General features: G+C 44.8%; 1 protein-coding gene across 13 annotated transcripts in view; it reads left to right on the top strand.

Annotated features, from left to right (window-relative positions):
- The window catches only part of ARHGAP32 (Rho GTPase activating protein 32), a 233,977-nt gene that overhangs the window by 34,528 nt on the left and 173,681 nt on the right, over positions 1-25,768 (top strand). For 2 of the 13 annotated variants that reach the window (XM_068994508.1, XM_068994499.1), the window contains one exon: positions 6,965-7,028. The exons of 9 other annotated variants lie outside the window; for them this stretch is intronic. The gene's annotated coding sequence lies outside the window, so the exon portion shown is untranslated. Of the gene's footprint in view, positions 1-6,326; positions 6,372-6,964; positions 7,029-21,418; positions 21,487-25,768 lie in introns of those variants that run through there. 2 more of the 13 variants (XM_068994512.1, XM_068994511.1) reach the window with 2 other exon arrangements.

Below are 25,768 nucleotides of genomic sequence, written 5' to 3'. Positions count from 1 at the left end.
CTGGAGACTGGCGGGATCGGCCACCCTCCTCCCTGGCATTAAATGCTTTGAAAATGACCGTGCTTGGTGCTTTTTGCTTCTCCGAGGCCCAAATACTCCCGAGGAAGCCAGCACAGAGGAATACAGAGGAGGAGTCTCTGGATGAGCCGGGCCTGTTGGGGCAAGAACTTGTTTTGCCTTGAAACTTAATGCAAAGCTTAGGCAGGACTGAAGATTAAAGGCAGCTGGTGTGCTGGGTCTGTGGGTTACTGTATCTGAGGGGCCAAAGTTCAGCAAAGATGACTTTATAACTGCCTTGCCCTGTACTGGGCAGGTGAAACAAAGATTAATCACAGGTTAAACTTTCCTTAGTATTTATTTCCCATGCTGGGGTGAGATGTGTTTGTAGTATCAGTGGTTGGTTGGTTGGTTGGTTGGGGTTTTCCCCTTCAAAATTCAAGATAAAGTTGGACTTTTGGGAGAAAGGGCTGATCTTGTTAGCATTTTAAGTTGAAATAGAATTCTGCAGGAGGACTGAAGCAATACTTTACTGCTGTTGTGGTTGACTCCATTCATTTTGCAATGTCTATTCTAGGACTGGGAAGCTGCACATTTTCCTTTGCCCTTCCCTCTTAACAGCTTCTTTTCTTCAAAGGATTGAGGACATCAGAGAGCCTCAGGCTCGTGAGTTACCAGACAGCTCCAGGCACTAAAAATGTGTGTGGAGCCACATGTAGTTCAGCTGATACACTTCATTTAGAAAGAAACTCTAAACTGAGACAAGTCAAACCAGCTCTGAACAGGGCAATGCCATTGTTTGTGTTTCTGTGTTTAATGAGTGATTATTTATTTCCTGGGAGTACATTTGTGAAGGGGAATGTTTTCCATTTTTCAGCCACGTTTCAGTGATGTGGTCAGCGTGGCTTATGTTTTGGCTGGGCAAAATATGAAGCTTGTTGAGAGCCACATGATCAGTTTGGAAGAGCATGCTGTTTTTCTGGGATGTTCAAAAAGGGAAGCCCCTTTGCCTTTCTTAAACATGGCTATAGCATGTTGAAGAATTAATGGCACTGCTCTTCTGCCTGTCTGTTGTCCCAGTTCTGCAATGCCATCACTGTTACATGGTTTGTAAATCTCTACAGCCCAGAAAAACAGCTGAAAACTCATTTGACTTGGATGAAAATGCGTTTATGTGGGTATCAGTCTAAAGGCTGGCAAGATAAAAATCTTGTCTTGGTTGAGATAAGGGGGTAGCTGGAATTCAGAACAGGCAGCACTAGTTTGGTCAACTGTCAGAAAGGCAAAACTCTGGTGATTCAAGCTCTGAAGGCCAGGGATATTTTTTAATAGCTACTATCTTTAAAGAAGCTTTTTTCTTTGGTGGCTGCTTCTAGAAGGCCAAAATCCCCACACTGTCCTCAGTGGGGGTCCTTTTCAAGTGTCACTGTTCTTCACTAAACACCCTTATGACAAGCCCTGTGTTTGGGAGTGGTGGGTTGAGTGCATAAATAAGAAACAGTCAGGAATAGGAGTATTCCTTGTTTAGGGTAAGGAGTAGCTGCCACCACAGCAGGAAAAATTGGAAACCAAAGAGGAGTAATAGAAAATGGTGATGGCAGCAATTGCTGCTGGTGTAAGCAATTAACACTATTCATTTTGGATAAAGCCCAATCATAGCATTTTCAAGAAAAGGATGATTCTGCCCTACCACCCCTCTACAAGCAACCACACCAAGTATGTTGTGATGCACAGTCCTTGGTTCTGATCTCTGGATCCCTTTTTGCTTTCCTTGGGGTTTCTTTTCTTGTTCCAGTGCTGTATTTCTTTCCTGATGTTTTTGTGTTACTGCTCTCTGTTCCCTCTGATTTGTTTGGGGTGACACTTTTGCTGTGAGTGGATGTTTGGGGGACACTTCAGCCCTTCGTGGTTACTCCCTGTCTAAGAGGGCTGCTGTGGAAGCAGGAGCAGAAGCAGAAGGTGAAACTGCTGCGCAGCTCTGGGGCTTTGGGGAAGATCCTCTCTCATGGTCTGAAGTTGCTGCAAGGGGCAAGGAAGGACTGGGAATTTGGGCACATCTGGGGTCATCCAGCTGTTCCTGCCCTGGCTCTCACTGAATCGTTCCTTTCAGCTACTCTGCACTTGCAGTGTGCTGGAAGTTCACTTATTCTGTGGAGTACCAGAGCTGGGTGCCTTTTTGTGCACATCCTCTGGCACTTTCAGGCACATCCCAGTGGTGTTTTCCCACTTAGTGGTTCTGTGTTGCTGGTAGGAAGCCCAGCTCAGAGCCACAGGGGTGTGGATGCTTTGGAGCCCAACTGTCTTAGACTTCTGCAATGCTCTTCAGCTCAGAGTTTATGCTCCACTGGTGAGTTTGGGCTGTGCTTGTGTTTCTCCTTGGCTTCATGATGATTTTGGCTGGACATTGCCTTTCTTGTGTTTGAATGAATTCAAAGCTTTCTGAACACCCTTGCAAGGTGGAAGTTGCATCTGCCTTTGCTGCATTTATTCATTCACTGTGGTGCTGGGAACTCACTCTGCTCTGCAAGGGACTGTTCTGAATTAGAACAAAGTTTTCTTGGAAGCCAAAGGCAAAATGGCCCCATTTAACTTGTAGAGAGGCAAAAAAGTTCTGTCTGGGCTGTAGGAATGACAGTTGCCCAGGCAAAGTTAATACTTCCAAGTACTCCTAACTGCATCTTTACATCATCAGCGACTATTTATGCTCTGTCAGATTGCAGTTCCATTATCTGAAGTGTGTCAAGTCAGAATCGTGGCATTGCTTTTATTGTCTCTCTCTTCTTGAATGTCACCTCATCTACTACTTCTTAATTCCATTTCCGTCACTCTTTCCATCCCTCACGTCTTTCCTGGCTTGCCAGACAGCACTGCAAAACCATCAGGCTTGCTTTCCAGCTGAAGTCACTGCAGCTCAGCTCACAGCCAGGCTTTGCAGCATTAGTCAGGAAAACTTTGGCACCAGCCTGACGCTGAATTCCGAGGCAGACGTGGCTGCCTCCATCGGAGGGATGTGCTGGAGAGAAATCCAGGGCTGTTTTTATGCAGGTGCTGACACAGATAAGGGCACTGGGAGTTTTTCTTGTTTTTCTCCCTTACAAAAAAATTCACAGGTTTTTTTTTCTTTGCTCCACAAACTGCTGTCTGTTTCAGAAGTTACCAGAGAAATAAAAGTTTTCAACAAAGAAGGGATGCAAAGCACAGAAGTGCAATTTAGGTAGCAAAAGGGAGGTGCAGGGCAGACAAATTTACCCCTTTTGAACTGTACAGTGTGTCAAGTTCTGATTCAAAACCTTGTGAGGGTTCTTCTGGTTTTGCCATGTTTTTTATAAAAGAGATTTTGTGATAACTCACCTACAGCAGAGAAAATTCTGTAGCATAGATAAGAGTGCCTGGGAGGGAGAGAAAATGAGAGGCTTGGATATAAATGTGTAAGAATTTATTCTTGTGGGTTTTTTCCCTTGGGGAATGTCCACATGAGGTTCTGAAACAGAGCTTTCTTCTCTTTATCTTCCCTGCTGGGATTTTGTGTGACACTGGGGGTGGCAGTGAAAGGGGAGGCTGGAAATGGTGGTGTTTTCTTGAGTAATGAAATAGGAGAAGAGAATAGGAGATGGGAAATAAGGACAGGTCTCACCAGAGTTGGAGATCTCATTTGAGCATAAACATAACTGTGCTTTATGTCACAGCAAAAAAACCCAAACCCAGCCAAATTCTGAAATATAAGCCTCCACTGCTGCTAAGAAAGCAAATATTAACTGCATTTTTATTAAAGGGAAGTTGAGTTTTTCAGTCTATGAAATCACATTCTGTCCTTGTGCTAAGTTTGAGACACCATAAAAGCCTCTAAAATATTTACCTTGGAACTGTGTTGGAAAGATTATTATATGTAGCCAATATACAATGTGTTTTTGTCTGACACTTTAACTTAAAAAATTAGTTTATTTTAACTTTTTAACTTTAGAAATTGCCCTGCTTTTTTTTTTTTTTTTTTTTTTTTTTTTTTTAGCAAGACAGTTCCTGTATTAAATTGAAATCTGTACAAATTACAGTTAATTATAGTCAGCTCAGAGTGAGGCCTAAAATAGGTCACGTGCTGTTTGGAATAAAATGTGCTGAAAATGATTAGATCTGTTTGGTTGGGCCTGAAGTCCATTCCAAAGTGTTTGATCCTCTCCTGGCTGTTGCTCTCCCATCTTCCTCCTGTGTGCCATGGCAGGTCTGCTGGCTGGGCAATAAAGTGAGAAGATTCCTTGGAGGGAAAGGAGGAAGGTGTGAGACTGTTGAGCCTTCTGTCTTTGCCAGGAGAGGCTGCAATGGTTTCTCACTCCTGTTCATTTGAGACCAACCAAAATTCTTCCTCAGTGTTGTCACATTATCCAAATACCAAGGGGAAAGACATGCTATTTACTAAAATCAGCTGGCACCAAACTTACTGAATTCCTTTCTTTTTCCCCCTTGGAATTGCATTTTGGGTGCTGACTTTCAGGGGACATTTGCTGTCCCCTCTGTTTGGAAGGGATGGTGGCAGAGCTGCGTGGTGAGTCAGCAGGGGCTGGTTAACCCTGTCCCAGCCCAGCACTGCCAGCTCTGTCATGGTTTTGTTTGTGGAGGATACACAGTCCTTGGCTGCTTGTTGTCCTTCAGCTGAATTAGTGCTTCACACCAGTTTTTATTATTCTGAATGCTACTGAATTAATTACATTAAAACAACTTCACCAGTGACCTTGAGGAAAAGTTATTTCCAGCAGCGCATCTTCCTGCATTTATGCAGTGACTTAATGAATGCCTGCACACTTTCACTGTTCAGCTATTGTTTCACATTCCTGCATGCGTGTCCTTGATGGGAACTAATTATTAGTTTAATTGTATGCAGGAATATTTATGCATTACATTTTTTGGAGCATTATTGCACTAGGTACTTGTAAAATCATCTGCCAATAAAAACATGAGATCTAAAAGGGTACGTGCAGTAGGGACTGACCTGCAGGTACACCTGGGAAGCTGTTTGGAAAGCAAATTACTTTGAAAATAACTGTGGACCTGAGCTTAGTCATTCTGCTTCCTGACCAGGTGTGGCTGCAGTGTAAGTAGAAGAGGTTTTATTCTTTTCCTTGCACAAACCTGGGAGCTCTGTAAACCCAGCTGTCTTTTTCCTCCTGTTCTCTCTTCTATCACTGATCCAAATTTCTGTGTAATTGGTAACGGAATATTCAGCCAACTTCTGCACTCAGGTAAGGCTGAGACTAAAAACCTGCCCTTGGTGAGTGGTGCAGCCCTGGCCCGTGCTGGGGGATCCGCTGTGGGTAAGGAGGTGAAGCTGCAGTTGTTCTGGACCTGGTTTTGTCACTAAAGGAAGGAACACGTTTGACCTTGGACAGCTTTCAGGAGCTGTGTTGTTGGGCAGAAGGATGTTTGTTTGGAGTTATTTTGAACTGTTGTTCAAGCTCTTTTCTTTCCTAAGAAAGATTTACTAAGTTTTCTGAGAGAGGTTGTGATGCACATGGAGGAACCTGAGGAACCTACTCTACACCCCAGCCTTTCACTTGCAGCTGATAGGAGGCTGATATGGTGTGGGGGCCTTGAGCTCCTGACTGGAGAGGGTAGAATTTCTCCCAGTCACCAGCACCAGAAGTGCATTATGAATGTTCTTCAGACTTGTCCATCCAAGGCAGTGGGGGCTGCTTTTGATGTACCCTTGAATGATTTTGGGAAATCTGCATCGCAGAAAATAAAACATTGGAGCACTGAGGCTGTTACACTTTGAGTTTTATTGAAAACTCACCAACAAAGTGCATTTGTTTTCCTTTGCTGACATCACGTTCTGCTCTGAACTGCCAGAGCTCCAGGAGCGACTGGACAATGCTCTCAGGGACAGGGTGGGATTGTTGGGATGTCTGGGCAGGGCCAGGAGTTGAACTCAGTGGTCCTTGTGGGTCCATTCCAGCTAGGATATTCTGTGATTCTGTGAAAATGGGGAATGTTTTCCATGCTCCCCATGGCTGTAGAGCACTGTTAGTTCCTAAGCAGAGCTGTCCTACACCCTGGCTGACTGAGCTGCAGTTTTTTACCCTATCTTTTCAGTAGCACTGCTGTTTTTCCTATGGATCATCACTTACCAAGCTAAGCTTGGAGAAAAAAAGAAGGGTTGAGCAGTTGAATTCTCCTGACCATAGGAACCAGCTCAGGTAATGAGGTAGCTGATGATGTCATCCTGTTAAAGCTTCAAAAAAATTAATTATAAAAGATTTCCTATCCTTGAATATTTCAGTCTGTGCCCTTTCTTTTCACCTTGTGTCTTTTGCAGCTGTGGTTTAGCAGGATCTCTGAGGAAACAAAGGCAGTCTGAACATTTTAGGTTTAAATTTCTGGCAGTGGTAAGTCTGTTGAGGTTCTCTCAGCCCAACAGGACTCTACAAGTGTGGGGTTGAGCTTTGCAAGGGGTGCTTGTGCATGTCCCACTCTAAACCCACGAGCTGCTCTCTGTGAACTTGCTCAGGGGCTGCATTATGGGTACATCAGCCACAGAGCTACAGTTCTGCAAGAGGAGAACATTTATAGCCCCTCTTTACTTAGTGGTAAGTCAAGAGGCCAGTCCTGCAAATCACTTCTCGTTGTAGTTGCTTCAAGATGGAAAATGTTTCAGGGGAATGCATCCATCTTTTTTCTCTTCATCTTTCTGTTTCCATCTGCTGTTTGAACTTGCAACACTGGAGGCCACAGAGACATTTTGTGGGGAATATAATCTCAGAAAGGAACACTTGATGGAAGCAACTTGTACAAGTGAATTGCTCTCTGTAAAAGGAAATAATTCATGGCTTTTAGCTCTTTCAAACCCATCCTAATGCTCCTGCTGGGTTCCTTTCACTGTGAAGTAATGCAGAGGATTAGTCAGCATCATCTAATTAGGCAGCAGCAAAGCAAAAACGGTGTTCAACAGCCTCTGCCCTGGTTCTGTTTCCATTCATAGGACTTGCCCATGGAAGCCAAGGACATCTGAGTGATGGCACTGGGAATGTCGGAGCAGCTGGGAGGTGAGGCATGCTCAAATGGGATTTCACCTCAGGAGGAAATCCAAGGTCATCTTCTGCAGTTTCTATACCAGAACAGTCATCCTGTGTTCTGAGTGAGTCTGCAGGTCACTGCAGCACCTCCTGGTTCCTTAATAGCTCTGGTGATGTCAGAGCTTTAATTCCACTCCATCCTGCTGGAAAAGACAGGAGTGAGAGTTGCTGGACAGCATTTCCTTCCTGTTCCTATAGGTCTGGGCTCCTTTGGTTTCCACATTGAACTGTCTAGTGATGTATCTGTGGCTGAATTCCTTTAGAATGTGCTTAGCAACAGTGGCAGGGCTGAAATGGGAGAGCTCACATTGAATTCTTCCAGGGTGGGCCGATGGTGGAGTCTCAGCGTCCAAGAAAACTGTATTTTACACTGTAACACACAGGGAGCAGGAGAAATGGTTTGTTTAGGGGGAGTTGTCTTGGCCTTTCACTTCACAGCAGCACTGCAGCACATGGCTGGTTACCTGCACTGAAGGGTCCCAGTGGCTCCCAGTGACCCCAGCCCTCACTGAGGAATGCTGACACTTCAGCTCACTTGGGGCACAAGCTGGATTTCACTTCTTTCTCAGTGGTTGACATAGGATTACTTACAGCTGGAGAACTGGGGAAGAACAGCTCAGCCTCTTCCCAGTGAAGGTGATTACTATCAAGCTTTGCCCACTGGGGCATTAGATCAGCATAAAGGAAGAAATTGATCTTTTTGTATTGGGCTTTTAAAACAAATAAGCAAGACACTTTTCTTATTAGAACATGGGAGTTCTACCAGCAATGCAGTTGGCACTAAATAATTTTAAGCAAAAGACATTGCTGTAGATGAGGATCATCTGCAATTAACTGACAGAGCTGGGGCATGAGAGAGGACAGGATGGGAAAGTTTTCTGCTTATTTCTGTCTAAACTGCATTTTTGGTGTGAAGTTGTTGATCAAATCAGCCTTTTTGCTGACAGTTGATGCTGATAATGAACCTGTGAATTGTTTCATTGTGACTTTTTGTGGCTCCCAGTTTCAGTTAAGCTGAACTCATGAGCTCAGCTCCCAGTCCTTTGTGGGAGGAAGGACGTGTATCCAAGAGTCCCTGATACACTGGAACGTCCATTTTGGTGCCTGGGAGTCAGTCTGGTTCTTCTGACCATGTTACACAGATGACAAAAGAGGCAACATTCCCTCCTGGTACAGCTGCTGAGGAGCTCTTGGGAGGAAAGAGCTGTTGGGAAGCGGGGTCTGTGAGACTTGGGTGATGAGGTGCTGCAGCCCTGGGATGGTGTTGCCTTGATGTGGGGGATGAGGTGCAGTGGAGAGGGAGCATGTGGATGGGAATCCAGGGAACTGGGAGAAGGAAGCAACCAGGGGTGAATAAAAACACCCCCAAAATGTAGAATTTGAAGAAGAGAGAGAAATCCGATTCCCTTTACCTTTACACACTGTAGGAAGGCTGTCTGGAGAAGTTATTTTTCCCTGCCTCCCACACCCCCTCAGGAACACCATCTGCAAGTGTTTCTCTTTTCCAGTCTAAGAAGTACCAGAGGAGATTAGAGCTGTTTTTTCTCAGACTTTAGATGGGAGGTCTCTAGGGACATGTCTGCCCAACTTTCCAGCCAAGCTTCACTGTTTTCTTCCTTATTTTTCTGATTTTAAAGGAATGTCCTCAAAATAATAATAATAAAAGCAACATAACAATTCACTTCAGGGAATGCAGTAAAAAAATGACTTTGTGACATGTCTGCCCTTTGAAATGATGTTCTGAATGCAGATGAGGTTTGGATCTTCCCATTCCTGCTGCTGTTGTGGGGCTGGGCATATGGCAGTGTCAGGTGGGATCAGGGTGACAGTTTCTGGTCCAGCAGTTCCCCTCTGTGCTCACCCCAGATCCCCATGGCAGTTCTGAGCATTCCAAACCTCATGTATCACCCTTTACAGCCCTGTCTTTACAGGCCTGTCACCAGCTCGGGCTGAACTCTAGGAAGAGATCTTCCTTTCACAGTGTTTTCCTGCTGTTGTTTCTTGAAGGGAAGGTGGAAGAGGAGCCTTGTGTGAGGCAGTTGTAAGGTGAGTCACGTCTGTATAAATAGAAGTGCTGAGCACATCGGATAAGCTGCAGCAGAGATGCTTCAGAGGCAGGAGAGCTGCCTGGGTGAAATGATCACAGAATTGGAAAGCCTGTCCTTTCAGGCTGCTGCCATGGGGATCTGCACATGAGTTTTTCCTCCCCAATCCCCCTTCAAGTGCAGGTTCATTGTAATTAATGCATTTTAGACCCCTGAAGTTTAAGCAGAGAGCACAAGGGGTGGGGATGGCTGCAGCAGAGCTGGGGTGCTGCACAGGGGCTGTGCTGTGCCAGGAGGGAGAGGGTGTCCTGGCCTCTCAGAGCTGATGCAGGGATTGTCACCTTCACTCAGGATGGGTTTGGAAGTCCGTGGTGTTATTTCTCCAGTTTCCAATGATTTGCAGAGTTGAGTAGGACAGTCCTTGACTTCCTTGGCTGCGCTGTCTGCAGAAGAGACACCTGGCAGTGTTTGGGCCCCTTCACTCGGGGTTACTTGAGCACACACAGCCTCTCCTCTGCAGATCAGGATACCAGGAACAGCTCAGCAAATCCATCTTCAGAAGCCTCACTTTGGTCTCTCCCAGAACACTGAAAGCCTCAAGTTGTCACTGTGAAACCGAGTTTGCCCAAGAAATCGGATGCAGACTGTTTTACATGCAGAGTGTCTGATCTCTGTGCCTGATCCCACTGTGCTGTTGAGCAGCTGAAATCCCATGGTGATGGAATCTATTCTTGATGTAATTCCCAAGCTTTTGTGTTCTCGTTTAATTTGTCACTCAGTCTTTATTTCAGTCATCTTGGATGTACACTGGCATAAAGCAGGCTGGTTCTTATGGAAAAGGAACATTCAGGACAGTGCAAATTCAAGCAGAGTTGAGTCTTCAGTTATTTCCATGGGGAGGACCTGGTGGTACCTGTGCAGTTCCTTTTCTCCAAAGCTTCTCTTGCTCCAGGCCAGCTGCCTCCCTGTGACCTGTCAGGGTTTGTTATCAGCCGTTCATCCTCGATCACTGGCAAAACTGATTGGGGTGCTGTGAGCAACTGAGGGTTCCAAAAAAAATCCCCCTTCTGCACAGAACTGCACTTCATGGACTTCAATAATAAACTGGGACAGTCGGACAGGTACCTGCTTGCTCAGGAAGTCACACACAGAGAATTTAACTCAATCCACCCAAAGTGAATTGGGCAGGAGTCCAGAAGTTCAGTCCCAGCCAAGGTGTTCTACCAGCACTTCCCAGGAATGCCATGGCCAGGTGTGTGCACTGAATGCATTTCAGCTCCAGGATGGCCTTCTTCCCCATCTCCTCTCCCTCCACACTTCACACCAGGCTGGGTGCACTGCTAACAGCTCTTGAAGAGCCTGTTTGCCTCAAGAGTCTGATCAAGGAGGAACAGAGAGATTCTTTTTCTTTACTCTTTCAACAAAAAAAGAGGAGCCTGTCTCACTATTTATTGCTGGGTTCCCTTTGTTTTTTTAACTAGGCCAGCACTAAAAATGGAAGTGAAGATCCCAGAAATTTCTTTTGATTAGCTGCAAGTTTGAAGAACGATGTGCAAGGGAGAAGGTGGAGGAACACAGGCTACTGAGGATGCTGGAAAACACTGAAATAATCTGTTTGGGTCCTCAGGTGCCATAAAGCAGGAGCTTACAACTCCAAATATGAAAACAAAATTAGTCTCTTAGTAATATGGGCTTTTTTTGTTACTTTATTGGATTTTTCTTTTTTTCTGGCATTTCAAGCCTCTGTTGGAATATATTGCTTAATTTCATCAGCCTTTCTGTAAAGAAGCACTGGGAGAGAAGAGCAATGTTTTCTCCTTTTTTGCAAGCTCTAGTTTATTTTTTTTTCTCTTCCTTCTTCCTCTGTTTTCTTTTTCCTGTAGGAGTGCTATGATATTCAACAATGATAAAAACATACGGAATCTTACAGAAACTTACTTTGACAATTTGGATCATTTTTTAAAGATTCCTAATTACATGCATTGTGAGACATCCAGGAGAAATTTTTAAGGAGATGGTTGCTGGCTTAAATATTCAATAGGATTATTTATCTAATTATTAATTATTATTATTTTATTGTTATTATTACTATTATTTCTAAACCCCTTGCATCTAGATCAAGTCTCAAGAAAGAGCAGAGCCAGTCCAGCACTAAATATGGGTTTTGCTTTCATTGTGGACAACAGTGAGTTTGGCATGAAAACAGAGAGGCTGAGTTTATATGGTAGCAATAATTCTGGAGGAGCAGAGCAGGAATTCTATCTATTTGATTGTGACCAGGAATGTGATCCAAAATAATTCTCCAGAATGTGATTACTTGTAGTACTCTCATATATAGCCCACCTTAAAGGGCTAAATTAAGTACTGCATCACTTGACAGGAAATCCGTGAAGGTTTTCGTTTGAGATCTGTGGCTAAATCAGTGCTTATTGTGTCCCATGCCCAGGAATGCAGTCACAGCGAGGATAACATTTGCATTAGTCTGCTTTAAAAGCTTTAGTTTAGATAAAAGGGAAATCCTGTGCCCGTAGATGGACTGTGTGACAGGACTGAAGGCAGACAAGGCTGATGCACCACGTTGGCTCGTGTACACAGCACTTTGTGCTCTTCTTTGTGCATCATCCCGAGGGAAAACACTGCCTGGCACAACTCGGGTGATCCAGGACGCTGTGCCAGCCCCGAGGCTGCGGCTCCTTCCCCGGAGCTGGGCTGGGCTCCTGGGCTTTGTCCTGGCAGGCAGAGAGTCCTCAGCTGCCCCAGAGTCTGAGCTCAGCTCTGCTACTGCCTTCCCGCTGAGAAAACCTCCTTGCAATCTCCAAGGGGGCTCAAACATTGCTTTTGCTGTCCCAGGAATGTTTTTGGAGTAGATTTTGTTAGAGACAGGTTATATTGCTGAATGCATCAAATCCATCAGTTTGTCTGCTGTGTAGGAACTTAAATCAGGAATATTTGTAGCCATTTTGCTTCTTCACTTGTCTTTCTCCTGGCTGTAATAGTAAAATTATGCCAAGTTGATCTTCTTTGTAATAAATATTTCTGTGCTTTTTCTGCTTTGGAAGCAATGTTGGGAAATCATTTGGGAATCAGGCACTGGGATTGAGATTGCTGAGGAACATGACTTGCTGGTTTCAAACTTTTGCCTAAAAATGTATATGGAAACATTATTTTAGTTAGTGGTTTGCCCAATGGGTCACTTTTAGCCCATCTGACCCTTTCAAAATCCTATTCTAGGCATGAAATGTAAGTTCTGTTCCTGTGTGGAACTTTAGATTGTGGCACATTGTTTGTTTAGAATTAACAGGGTAACAGGGAGCTGTGGATCTCCATCCCTAGAACTGTTCAGGAATGGTTTGGGTTGGGAGGGCCCTTAAAGCCCATCTCATTCCACCCCCTGCCATGAGCAGGGACACCTTCCACTATCCCAGGTTGCTCCGAGCCCCATCCAACCTGGCCTTGGGCACTGCCAGGGATCCAGGGGCAGCCACAGCTGCTCTGGGAATAGAAACACAAAAGGCAGCAGTTCTGTAGCTGTAACCTAAGGCTGATGTGTTGGTCACTGTGTACTCTGGGAGAAGGAACTTGCTCCAGAAGTGTCAAGGAAGGAAAAGGCATCTGGATGTGCTGGTTCACAAGGGTGTGGGGTTGCACTCAGGGAACCTGCCTAGTTGCATTTTTCCATAAATTACAGTGTTTCAGCATGCCCAAACTTTTCTTTCTGCAGTGTCTGCTCCCCATTTAGAGGCAAGCTTTTTCTAATGCTTCTAACTTCCACTGTTGTTGTTTCTTTTTATCTCTTTATTTTTTCTTAAATTTATCCTCCTTTTTTCTTTTCTCCCCCTTAATACATCTTCCACCCCACCCCCACTCATTCACACACAAAGCCACTCTTACTGAAAATCTTTGTTTCTTGGCCTTTTTTGTGTCTTGTAGGTAACTGTCATGGGGTGGGAGTGAGGGACAGCAAGAAAATCCTTGGCAATCTTTAGATCTTTATTAAAACCACACTTGGTTAAGACTTAACATTTTTAGAAGTGCTTTCCCTGAGCAACTATCACTTTCAGTGCTCACTTCTCTAGTCAGAATGGCATTTTGAGTCCCTTTCATTTTCATAATCTTCATTTAAATACAGCCTCTTGAACTCTCTATGAGTGATAATTGGACACACAATTTACTAGTTCTGGAATGCTGGGTGTTTGGCACTAACAGAATTGGAATGAAATCAGCTGTGAGTCCTCCTATTTGATCTGGAAAAGATGTGTCTGTGAGCCTTTCTGTAGTGACTGAAAATGACGGGGATAGTCTTGTTTTTAATTTGCAAATACTGGGCCTTCTTGCAGGTAAGCCCTGTACATAACCTGTGTATGAGGTTATATATTGAAAGCAAATCCACAAGCAAAAGCTGATCAGTTGGAGAGCCTGCACTGAGCATCAGAAGCCTGAGAAATAAATGTGTTCTATATGTAATTGTGGTGCAATGAGTAGAGTTTAAATTTTCTTTCTTTTACAAGATCTTGATTTTCTTAAGTTTCTTGCGTGTGTTTAGGGGTTTTTTTTCTAATTTGATTTGTAAAATTCTTGTGTGTTTTCCATATAATAGGACACAGAAAAAAGACAATTACTGCCACTGCAGATCTGAGGCCCTTAGCAGAGGCACCAGCTCTGGCACCAGTTCTGGTTCACAATCGCAGCCCTTAGGCACGAAGTTGTCAGAAACATCCAAGTAATCACCTCGTGTGCTTGAAATCTATCTGGTGCTTCCCAAGATTCATTCCTGAGGAGTTGTTGGCAGTGTTTGTTTTCATGCTGGAAATATGAATGTATTTAACGGTTGCATAATAGCACTGATCCTTATAAACAAGTTTCATAATTCCCCCACGGAGGGGTCACAGAATCCCAGGATCAGGTTGGATCCAGGTTGGAAAAGCCTTCCCAGGCCATCGAGTCCAGCCTGTGCCTGATCCCCACCTTGTCCCCAGCCCAGAGCACTCAGTGCCATGTCCAGGCCCTCCTTGGACACCTCCAGGGATGGGGACTCCAAACCTCCCTGGGCAGCCCCTTCCAGTGTTTACCAACCCTTCCTGTGAAGAAATTCTCTCACCCCGTGCTTTTGGGTGTTGGTGCCAGTGGGGATGTCCCAGTGATGCTTTTGACCCGGGGTAAATGTCCACCTGCATGGTCAGGTTTGAAGATGTATTTATGTTTGAAGACATATTTATTTTTGAGGGGGGTGCAGGATTTTTCATCTGATGCTTTTATTTATATTCAAAGAGCAGTCTCTAAATCTATTGTGGCAAATGTACACTCTTTTTTATAAAAATACCCACCTGTAAATATTGATTTTGATGACTTCACACCAAATTACAGTGTGCCTGTGCCAGGGCATGAGTCACCTGCCCACCCCACAGTTGTCACCCAGGAGTCTGACACTCGTATTTCTTTTTATAGGTTTGACTTAAACATGGTGACTTACTCATTTCCCTCCATCCCCCTTACAGAAATTGAGTCCCAAGACATCTTAGAAGCCACGTGTGGATTGTTGAGACTTTAAAAAGGGACAGCCTATTCCTTCTGGAGAGAAATCAGAGGTGTTGAGTTTGAGGGTTCTCTGGTGGGAGTGGACAAGTGATTCCACACGATCCCTGTGTGTTCCCCTGGAAACAAGGCCCTTACCTTGCCATGTCACCCTGGGCAGGTACTGGGGAGTCGTGTCCTGCTCACAGTAGTAAGTGCTGGTGGTTGGTGTAGGAGCTCTGATCTTCAGCTGCCCATGATTCTCTGAGGGCTTCTCTGCTGGTGTGTAACGTGCTGCTCTGCTACACTATTTACAGTCGTGTTATACTGGGTTCAATGAAACACTCATTTCCTTTCACAGGCTAGGAAAAAGATTGTTACTTGTTTGGTTTCTGTGAGTGCTCAGGGGTGAGCTTGAAGGGCTTATTTTGGTTCAACAAAATGTGCAGGACATTGTCTGCCTTCCTTGCTGACCCCACATGATGATTTTTCTTCCTCCTGCTTTATTGAGGAAGAGGAATTGGTGAGCCAGCATGGCCTGTGAGGGATGGGGAGCCAGACCTGGGACTTTGGAAACCTGACTGATATCCCACAGTAATTAACTGTGTGCTCAGACAAGCCATTTAATGCCCCATCCCTTCGTTTCTTCTCCTTCTTTTCTGTGCAGACTCCTCTGTTTGGTGAATGTTTCTGCTGGAACCGTGGAGTTCAGTCAATGCTGGGACTCCCAGACCTGACTGGAATTAACTTTGATTGAATGGAAAAGTGGGTTTATTGCTTTCTTTAATGATAGTAAGCACTCAGGTGCTGGACTCTTCTCCTGTATTCTTTTCTGATTTACTGACATCATTTGTCCTGAAGTTTTGAAGCTGTTGAGCCCTCACGTCCATGGAATAGGTGCTGGAGATCTGTTTAAAATAATTGACAATGGATGTCTAAGGAATCCTGTCCCCCTGAAAGACTGGGGGGTAAGCCTTAAGCCAAGGTTCAGGTAGTGCTTTTCAGGAAAAACTTGTAGTTAGCAGCTAATGTTGGGTTCCTTCTCTTTAATCTGTGAAGAACTTGATTTATGCCAGCAGCAGTTCTTTGTGAAATAAAGTGAGTTTGTGAACTAAAAGAGAGGGTGGCCTGACCAGCGAGGTGGCTTCAGGGGAATGTTACTTTCCCATCTTTAGGATGTTACAAAGGATACAAGGAAGTGTCCTCTTTTGCTCCTCGGGCTGGGTTTGTCTGCAGTCTCTTTTTTCCCCCTAGAGCAGCATCCTCTCAAGCACTGCTCACAAGCCTGTAACTCCCATCAGTCACCGAGATGTGTTTTTAAAAGGCTGTGCAAGACCAGCTGCAGCAAGGCAGGCAACAGTGGGGCATCCTTATAGATCCTTCATCTTGTACCTGTAGGAGGGTCTTGAATCATCAATTGGGAGCTTCAGGTTGTTAACCTGAGCTCTGGTGATTTAAGCTGTTACCATTAAATCTGTGATAACCCCTTGAGGGGGAAGGAGTGGTGATAATGGTAAACATAGCACCTTTCTGCTGAGTGAAATATGTCCAATATATATTAAAAAGAGCATTGCATGTGTGTAAAATACTGGGTTTTACTCAGAGCTAAATGATCAACTGCTACATTGTGTGAATATGGAGTGTTAAGGGCTGTGCTTAAAGTAAAACCCAGCCCTGCTACAGAACTGTGAGCATGAGGACAAAAAGCACATTAAATCCTCAGTTCATTCCAATTACTGAGAAAATGCTTTAAATCTATTTTCCAGTTTGTGTTTAATTTCAGTTACCTGTGGGTGTGGGGATGTCTAGAAGTGTTATATTGTGGAGACAGGAGAGACTGGGTTTTAAACTGCTGTTTTTACACCTTGTGTGCTCATTACATTCTGGAAACTTAATGAGGAAGCAACTTTTTAGCCTGGTGGGGATAATTCCCAGCTTTCCTGCTGTGTGTTCAGCAGGGCTGGTTTGGAGGCCGTGGCCAGGGGTGCCCCAGCCTTGCAGTGCAAACCAGCTTGGCTGAGCTCTCCTGACTCTGGGGTAAATTACACTGGACACACCTTGGTTTTTATTTCCCAGAGATATTTTTGGTACATCTTACAGCTCGTTTTTCTAGTACATGTGTTAAACAGCTTCTGTCACTCCCTTTCACACCAAACCAATCCCAGACTGGTTTGGGTTGGGAGGGACCTTAAAGCCCACCCAGTCCCACCCCCTGCCATGGGCAGGGACACCTTCCACTACACCAGGTTGCTCCAAGCCCCATCCAGTCTGGCCTTGGACACTTCCAGGAATGGGAGTGTTAGGAATTCTGGATGATGGGACTGGGGAGCTGGGCTGGAATATCCTTTTCTGTGTGTCCATTTTCCCAGGCCATAACACACACCCAGGCTTCTCACATGGTGTTCTCCATGCAAAACGAATGAAAAATTTGCTAAAAGATTCCCCAAGCTCTTTCTCTACTATTTTCCTATGGTGCTTGGTAGGTTTATTATAGCTTAAAATGTTTAGATTATACCCATAAGGAAAGCAATTAACAAAAATCTGTGCGTCAGTGGATTATAATGAGAGAAAATTAGATTTGTCTTTCATCTTCTTTTCTTTCTGTTTCAGAAAAAGTATAATCTCCTTCATGTTCAAAACAGCCATTTTATTGTCATTTAACTGTGTGCTGTGTTAAAAAGCTTTCAGTGGTGTTGAAAGGAATCCCAGAAGCTGTACTTTGAGAAAATACAGAACTTATCTTTTAACAAAAAGCCCTTATGTCCAGTTTTTAACAAAATCAGTGATTTTTCGTGAAAAGATTTGGATAAAAATGCATTCATTCTGTGCTTGGTTTGTATATTTTTCTGAGTGTTAGCCAGAATTGCTCCTTACCTTGGAACATAAGAGGATGAGCTAAAGCTTGGGGGTGCAGTGGTTTCCCTTGGGGGTAGGAGCAGGAGCAGCATTTCTTGCTTTGCAACATTTGTGTTGTGTAACATAAGATCTACATTTCCATGCATTATCCCCTTCTCCAGTGTTTAAATACAAAAATAACGCCCCCAGTACCAGCAGAACGATCCTGTCCCGGGCATCTCAGTGATCTTGTCCTTCTCGATGCCGAGTGACAGCTTCCATGATTATTACTCGAGCCTCATGAAACAGAATATTCATGTGTTTCTAGCACTGGGGTGGGGGAGGAGTTGCAGATACAGAGCTGGGACTGACCAAATCAATGCCCTGCAGGCAAAGATAAGACTATCCCTGACCAAGGAGAGGTTTCAGCTGTATTTTGGAACTTTCTGCATGTTGGGTTTCTGTCCTGTTGGCTGTTTTCTCTGTGTTGAGGCAGCACCTTCTGTGAAGGACAAACTCCACACCTCATTTATCTGGGGTGTTCCAGCTACTTGCATTTGGAAGTAATTGGTGCTCCAGTACTGGGAGCAGAGCACAGGCTCTTCCAGAGGGCTCTGAACTCTCCTATCTGTGCTGCTGAGTTTTCCCTGGGCTTTTCTGAGCTCCCTGACTTTCTGTGTAGCTCCAGTCCTTCTCAAAGCTGTGGAAGTCACATCCAGGTATCAGCAGACTGTTCCGAGTCACTCCTGAGCTTCCAGTGTAGCTCTGTCATGGCTTTCATTTATTTACCTCCCAAAAACCCCATTATCTTTGCACAGCTGGAAAAAGCCTTGTATAAAAGTGAGTTCCCAATTTGAGTTTCCCTGTGTGGTGCTGCTTGACGCACAAGCTTTAAATCCAGTTTTATACCAACAATACTTGAGAATTTCCTAATTTCCTCTCCCAGTCCTACCCTGTGGTGCAGAACTGTCTGGATTTTGTGTGAGACGTTGAGCTGATCCTTCCTGCTGCTTCTCCTGTGTCTCCCACCTTGACAGTACCATGTGTTGTCTCCCTTCAGCAGTCTCAGCTGATTTAACTGGATTTCTTTCCCTTCTTCAGCTTCCAAACTTGCTGCAGAGCAGGGATGAGACTGTCACCTCTCTTGTGCTTGGAGAGGGAATGCTTTGCATAGCCATTTTTCCAGAGACAAGAAAATAAATCCCTATCAGCATAACAATGTGTCCCATGTCTGGATAAATGACCTGGGAGACAAAATCCTGTACTTTATCAAGTGTTCTTGGTGTCAAGGTGTCAATGCTTGTGTCAAGACCTCTGGATAATTGATTTAACTTTGGCTGGATTTTGTCAGCATTTCATTTGCCCATCAAAGCTGTGGGCATAAAATGTTGATTTAGGGGCACCAGAAGGACAGTGTTAAAAACTAAAACCAAGCAGTGTTCCTCAGCTTTTTCCAACCTCTCTCCAAGGGTTTAACAGTTGCAAGACTTGATTGAAAAGACTTGAATTTTAATTGTAGCAGGGTACAGTGGTTTGTTAGAAAGCAATGCGTGGGAAAGGAGAATACAGGACATTTTGTGATAATGAAGGAGTGAAAGAATGGAAAGAAGAATATGGATAAGAGGTTGTGGAAGGGCTGAAGTAACAGCAGGACAATGAAAGATTCGAGTGGGAAAGCAGGGTGATAAAGTGGAGAGCAGGAAACAAAGGATGAGAACTTGAAAAAGAGAAAGCAGTTGAGCAGGAACCTGATGAAGTAAAGCAGTGAAGAGAGATGTGAGGAGCAGGGCAAAGTGGAAGTTGGGTGTCAGGTTTTTGGGCATTTGATATGGCTTAAAACACACTTAAGTAGAGGAGGAACGATTCTGAAAATGCCTTCTAATAATGAGAGCAAGGCAGAGGTCATGAGGGGTCATTTAAAGATACCTTCCTGCTGCAGTAGTGTCTGTGCAGAACCCAGCTTCAGTCAAGTGAAGCTTGCTGCAGGATTCACAGGCTCACCTCCTGGGATGTGTGCCCTGACTTCCTCATCAGTCCCAAGTCACTGATCTCTGAGGAAATAGTGCACATTCTTTTATGGGTTAATGTGGAGAACTTGGCATGACACTGAGTCTGAGCTCTGAGAGGTTACACAGGCAGGTTTGGGAATGTTTGAGTAATCATTCCTCTTCTGACTTTCAGTTCCCTGCTTTTCCCATCAGCAATATCCTTTCCTAGATGAAGTACTTGGATGTTGAGTGTAGAGAAGGAAGGTTTAACTGCCTGCACATGATTAGAAAGAGTAGAACTGAGCAATTGTACAGATGGAGGTACTTAAACCACAGTATCTGCAAACTTTAATGTCTGAACAGGCAAAACCATAGCCCTGTTTCAGAGAGAGTCAGTCAGAGTGAAAGGAGAATGATGGCTGTGATAAGAGCAGGCAATGACACAGAAGACAGAAATTCACTTTTCTTTCTGTCCTTGCAACTGTTTTGGGGGATATTTTAAATAAAAGCTTTCATCCAGGCAGGGACTGAGGTGAGATAGAGGCAGAATTATTGCCAGAGCTATTACAGTATATTCCTGTGAGTCAAATCGTGGTTGCCTAATATAAAACCAGAGCAGCTCATTGCCAGCTTTACACCTGGGGAAGAAGCAAACTGGAGCCCTTTGTAGGACTGTGTATTTAGGCACCGAGTGCCTGACCTACACCAGAGATGCTTAATGCAGTTCCCAGCTCTCCCAGATGGGAAGCTCCCTGCTATGCAGGTGTGGAGTCAGATCACTCCTGCTGCAGGGGATGGACTGTGCAATCCCATGGGATACCTTCCTGCAGCCTAAAGGTGCACTGCTCTGGTGGTCTGGACTGCCCACAGCGCTCACAATTGACACACATTTTTCAGTTCATATGACAAAAGAGAGGATCAGCTTGTACTCTGAGAGCAGCTGGGCTGAAAAGTGGAAATGGGGAAATGTGGAATGATGCTCAGAAAGGAGAGGGATGGACAGATGGGGGAAGCATTTGAATTTTTCAACTCTTCTGCAGTCTCCTCTGGTTATAGATACGTGGATGCTCAAACCACTTGAAGATGTTCTTTCTGTGTCCTTGATAGTGCAAGGCTCTTGCTCTGGAGAAGAAGCTGCTCCATGAGTTGCCATCTTTTGGGGGCCAGATGCTGTTACCTGGGGGAGCTGTGCCCTGGGGGCAGTGAAATGTGTCTGTGCTGCTGCCATTTAATCTGTTCCCCCACTGCTCGGATTTGGCTGCTTTCCACCATGTTCAGGCTCAAACTGTGCCTCTCCCTCATGGGCCCCTTCCATCATCCAGCTTTAATGAACAGAGTTTCTCTCTTGGCCATGAGTTTTAAGGGTGGCAAGAACTCTTCACAGCAGTGTCAGGAGCTCAAACACCTCTTTCCCCTGAGCTGCCTCTGCTTCTCCCTGCTGCTAAACCTGCTCCTGTTTTCTTCAAGGCTGGAGAAACTCAGACCTTGTGTGTGGTAATTACTGTGCTTGCTTCCCTCTCTCACGTCTCTGCTCTCCATGCCTCAGGAGTTTTTCTTGTCCTTGCAGCTTATCTTGCACTTTCTCTAGGCTCAGTGAGACAGATTTTCAAGTCTTGAGCCAGGTGGAAACAAGTCCAAGGAATGAGCTACTCCTGAGCAGCTGTGACACTGATGATCTCTGTCTCCATAGTGAACTTGTGAAAATGTAAATTTTTAACCAAGGTTGCTGTTTCCTTTGCACTGCAGAGTTCTCTTTTGTCATGTCTAAGACACTTTTGAGGGGAATACCTCTGAGTGCCTGCTCATTCCCTGAGGGCAGGTGCTGAGGGGTTATGGACAGTGCTGAACAGAGCAGGTGGATCACACACAGAGACACACCTTGGGCACAGTACCACAGGACAAGCTCAAACCTGTCCTGAGCAGCAGCTTGCTCAGACTGTTCCGGGGGAGGAAGAAAGGCAGTGTGGGAGTGCTGGAATTACTCATCTAGCTGAGTGTCTGCTCCACGAGGCTGGTTCCCCTTTACCCTGGAATAAGGTTTCGCTAACAGTAAGTTGCAGGCAGTTCCTATTTCTTCTTCTGGCAGGGATTCCACCAGTGAAGATTGTGGTTCATGACTTAAAAACACATGCTGTGTGTCCCATGAGGGACTTGGAGCCAGGTAGGGGCTCCTTAGCTTCCTCTTCTGGTGCTGTGTCTGAAGTCTGAGTGTCCTGTTGGAGCTTTTGGCACACATTTTACAATGCAAACTCGTAAGAAAGGATCTGAGTTCTCAGTGTGGGTTTGACTGTGGAGTGTCAGGCTTTGCAGCATGGCTGTTGTGCAGGAGTGCCACAGAGTGTGCCAATGTCTTTGCACAGGTACAGCACCTGATGGCTCAGCCTGGCTCGGCTTTAGGAAGGGGAGGTGGGACACTCAGCTCCATGTGTTTGCGTGGCATCTCTAGCGATGACTGTGCTGCTGAGTGTTCCTTTTACAGCCTGTCTTGTAGCAAAAACTGAATTTGATTCCTTGTAACACAAGGCTTGGTTAGGAGCTGAAGAGGTCCACGTTATGTACCCCGTGTGAGTGGAGCTTGGTCTCCACATCCCAGTCATCCTCTTGCTATGAGGTGTTTGCAGGGCTGGGTTTTCACTGAGATCCTAAATTGTTTCTTCTCTCCTTCCCTTGATAAACACATTCACTCTGCAGTTTATGAAATCAGTAACACGCCTGCAGCAGATTGGTTGGGCATCACAAATCCAAGGTCTGTCCAAGGAATTCAGCAGGACAGAGGGCTGGAGGTGCAGTAACTGTCCCAGAGGTGCAGTAACGCATGGCTGGGTAAATGGCCCTTAAGATGATGACCTGGGAGCTGTGCAGCAGTGGCAGTACACTTGGATTTAAAGTGGAGCCTTGGGCGTAGCTCTTGCACAGGAGAATGTGCAGGAATGTCCCTCTGGACAGGGGCTGGGAGGTGCCTGCTCAGCACTTTTGCCTTCGTGTGGGAGCAGGGCTGCAGCCAGCCCTGCAGAGCCTCATCCAGCCTAACCCTGCCTGAGGAGCCTCTGATGTGGGCACAGCTTGAAAGGCTTTTACGTATGTTTTGTCAGTCACAAAGTGCAACCTGGTTTTCTCTTTCTTGTGCTGTGATTCACCGAGTCCTTCTGGTATAAAACCACCATTTTTCATATAAAATTATATTAAACAGGCCCTGAACAACTGTGCTCCGTGGCTGGGGGAGGCAAATGTCCTGTCATAATCCTCAGGAGAGAGCAGTTTGTGACCTATATCGTTAATTAGCAATGAAATAGTTCTCATCTTGGGCTAGCAGTAAGATTTTCTTTTAAATATTTTAGTTTCTTGGTTCCAGCTGTCCAGTTTGTCTTTGTTTCCTGAACTTGCTTCACTGCATATTAAGCAGCACCTCACCTAAAATTGTAGTTGTAAAATACCCTACAAAAATGGTGTTGCTTCAAATAATTTACTCAAAAAATTGTATATCTTAACATTGAACTATTTTCCCATTAAATTAGTTTACTTTTGGAAACAAAAGCAATCCTACAGTATCTTATCATACATACATTATTAGTGGCAATCCATTTTTAATTTAATGAAAAATTATGCAAAGAGCAAGGGAGGAAGGCTTGCAGCATACTTGGTCTTTCTCTGCCTAGATAACCTCAAGCAATCGAAGAGGTTATATTTAAAATCCTCTCTTGCTTGGCACTTTTATCTTCTTAAATGGAATAGTGTTTAAACTCAGAGAAACTATCAAAGGTGGAAAGAAAGTACTGGCAGAGGTGAGAAGTGGTAAAGAATTGCCTAATCCTGTTCTTTAATTGGTTGACAGAAGTTTCTGTTAGGAGAGAATTGTCTGAAACAGGAGTTGCTGTTGCAGCTTCCCAAAGTTTATTTAGGTGGTAGAAAGCTGAATCATTATGTAAATCAAATTATCCGTGTGAGCTCTATCAACCTGAAGTTAAATAAATCGGTCATGGGTGCAACTGTGTCATAGAGCAGCTGTCCAGGTTGGAGATTTGTTTTGAATTTGGTTCTGAGCCACCCCCTGTTACCCCAAGGATTAAGAGAGAAAATGTTCCCAGGCCAATTGCTAATTTAACAGCGAATTAGGCCAGTTAGTTACCTCTCTGGTCTGTTCTCCTAGTTGAAAAAACAGCAACAAAACCCCAATTTGAGTCACACTTTTAATTTTGTTTTGTTATTGTGATAATTCAAGCCCTAAATAAGGGGAAAGCATAGGGAGGGAGACTTGTCTGTGTTAGAAAAATGATCCATTGCTGTCAAAACTTACCTGCAGCAGAAAGAACCCAGCTCACGTGCAGGAAGCCTGTGAGGTTACATCAAACCATAGCAATTTTGAGCCCGGTTGTCTAAGAGACATCTTAAAGACCTTTTATAATGTGACACTTGGATGTGCACAGTGGTGTTCCTAGTAACTGGTGAATTCTAGTTAGCTGGGAAACCAAATCCTTGTTATTGTTTAGCTGTACAGTCCCGAGTCCTGGCCTTGGAAAAAAGCTGTGCTGCACTGAAAAATGTACAGATACAGAGCAAGAAAGGCTCTGGCCTTGGCGGGTTTGCAGCCAAAGTGCAGAAGAACAGGTAGCCCTGGGTGAGGAGAGAGGAGCTGGAGGTGGGATCTCAGCCTGGGAACACGGGAAGCAGCAGCAGGGCACAATCCTCTGCCGGGCCCCCAGCACCTGCCTGTGCAGGGAGTGCCTGTGCTCAGTCTCTGGGCACTGAAATGCACCTTCTCTGTGCTTCTCTGTCACAGGCTCCAGGTCCTTGGAAGAGTCTTCTGGAGCTGTAGTGAATACATTTCCCTAATTTTTCCCCACAGCTGTTTCTACTCCTCTAAAGCAGGGTAGTAGACCTTAAGCTGTTACAGATGCTTTGTGGACAGTGTCTGTTGTGTTTTTATGCTTTATCACTTTCTGATGTGACAGCTCTGGGTTTGCTTTGTTTGGTTCTGTTTCATTCAGTTTGGATTGAACACTGTTCACCAGGAGCTACGGAACTGGGTTTTAGCCTCACTCCTTTAAGCAGAGGTTTATTTTCTATCTGTGGTCACCTTAGGGTGCAGTGTTTTATTGTAGTACACCTGGGTGGAGAACACCTTGTGTTCTCATTCCATTTTGGGGTCCTGGACCACTGGGGACCTCTGCCCTGGCTCTGTCCTCATCACACTGTGCAAACCCTTCACTTCTCAGTGTGCTTCACTTTTCTCAGAGAGGTCAAGACCACCAGCTGAGGTTTATAATCCCTGGGATGAATCCACCCAGTATCCCTTGGTCTCTGTCACTGGGAGCTGCAGGTGAGGGGCGTTCAAACAGCTCCTGCAGCCCAGCAGCCACTGATGCAAAAAGAGAACAGCTTTTTTTCCTAAATGGGCATGTTTTTTCCTATTAAGTTGTTCTATCTTTAGCTTGTCCCATTCTTGAATGTCTGTTTTGGTGAAACAAAGAAAAATTAGCATTGGGAAAGAGGGATTTGGAAAGAATCATTAGGCTTTCTAGGCACAGAACGGGTATAACCTGTTTGACTTTGCTCAGCTTTGCCAAGCTTGAATCTTCCCTGTCTCCTGTAAGTGCTGAGCTCATGCTTGGCCTGGCTGTGTCCTTAGGCATCAGGGCTGATGAACGGGGTTATTGTCACTTGGTTATACAGCATTTAGCAAGCAGCGCTGATCCAACCATTACAGACTCAAAAAGAACAGTTATACTGACTGTTCTGTGTAATTTGGGGTTGTGCAGCCTCTTCTGTTGAATTTTAAACAAAAAGGTGTTGTTTTGGAAATCTTCTTGTCTTTCTGAACTTGGTGTCTTGCTGAGTCCAAAGAGCATACAGAATTTCACCCCCTCCCCAAAATCTTCACTTACACTGATAACCCTCAGCATCCTGCTGAGTTGAAAGGAACTGTATGCAAAACTTTTAGATTCCACATGGAGTTTCCATGGGCTGCAGCTGGACAATATCCAGTATTGCTACAAATTCTAGCTTGTACCTTTGAGCTTCAGGCAGGAGGAGCAGTGATAACAATACAGAAAACCTTGGGCCACTCCACAGAAATGAGAACAGCTCTGCATTCTGTACCGATACAGAAAGATTAAAATTACTTGAGGAATGTCACACAACAAGCTGATGGCCAAGCCAGGACTGAGAGTCATCCATCATCCAGGCTTTCCTATTATTTGCTAGACCTCAGTGCTTCGGATGGAGAGCTTATCATCCTCACTGCTGCACTGGTGGTCTGGTGAAGGATTTTAGTCTTTTAATGGGATCTGAAAGCTGGGTTGTAATAATTATTTCTCCTTTCTGGTTTGGTGTA

The sequence above is a fragment of the Aphelocoma coerulescens genome, chromosome 24 (genome assembly GCF_041296385.1).
Source record: "Aphelocoma coerulescens isolate FSJ_1873_10779 chromosome 24, UR_Acoe_1.0, whole genome shotgun sequence".
NCBI classification, from domain to species: Eukaryota; Metazoa; Chordata; class Aves; order Passeriformes; family Corvidae; genus Aphelocoma; species Aphelocoma coerulescens.
Note: the sequence above shows the minus strand (reverse complement) of the source record. Positions and strands in the feature narration are given on the sequence as shown.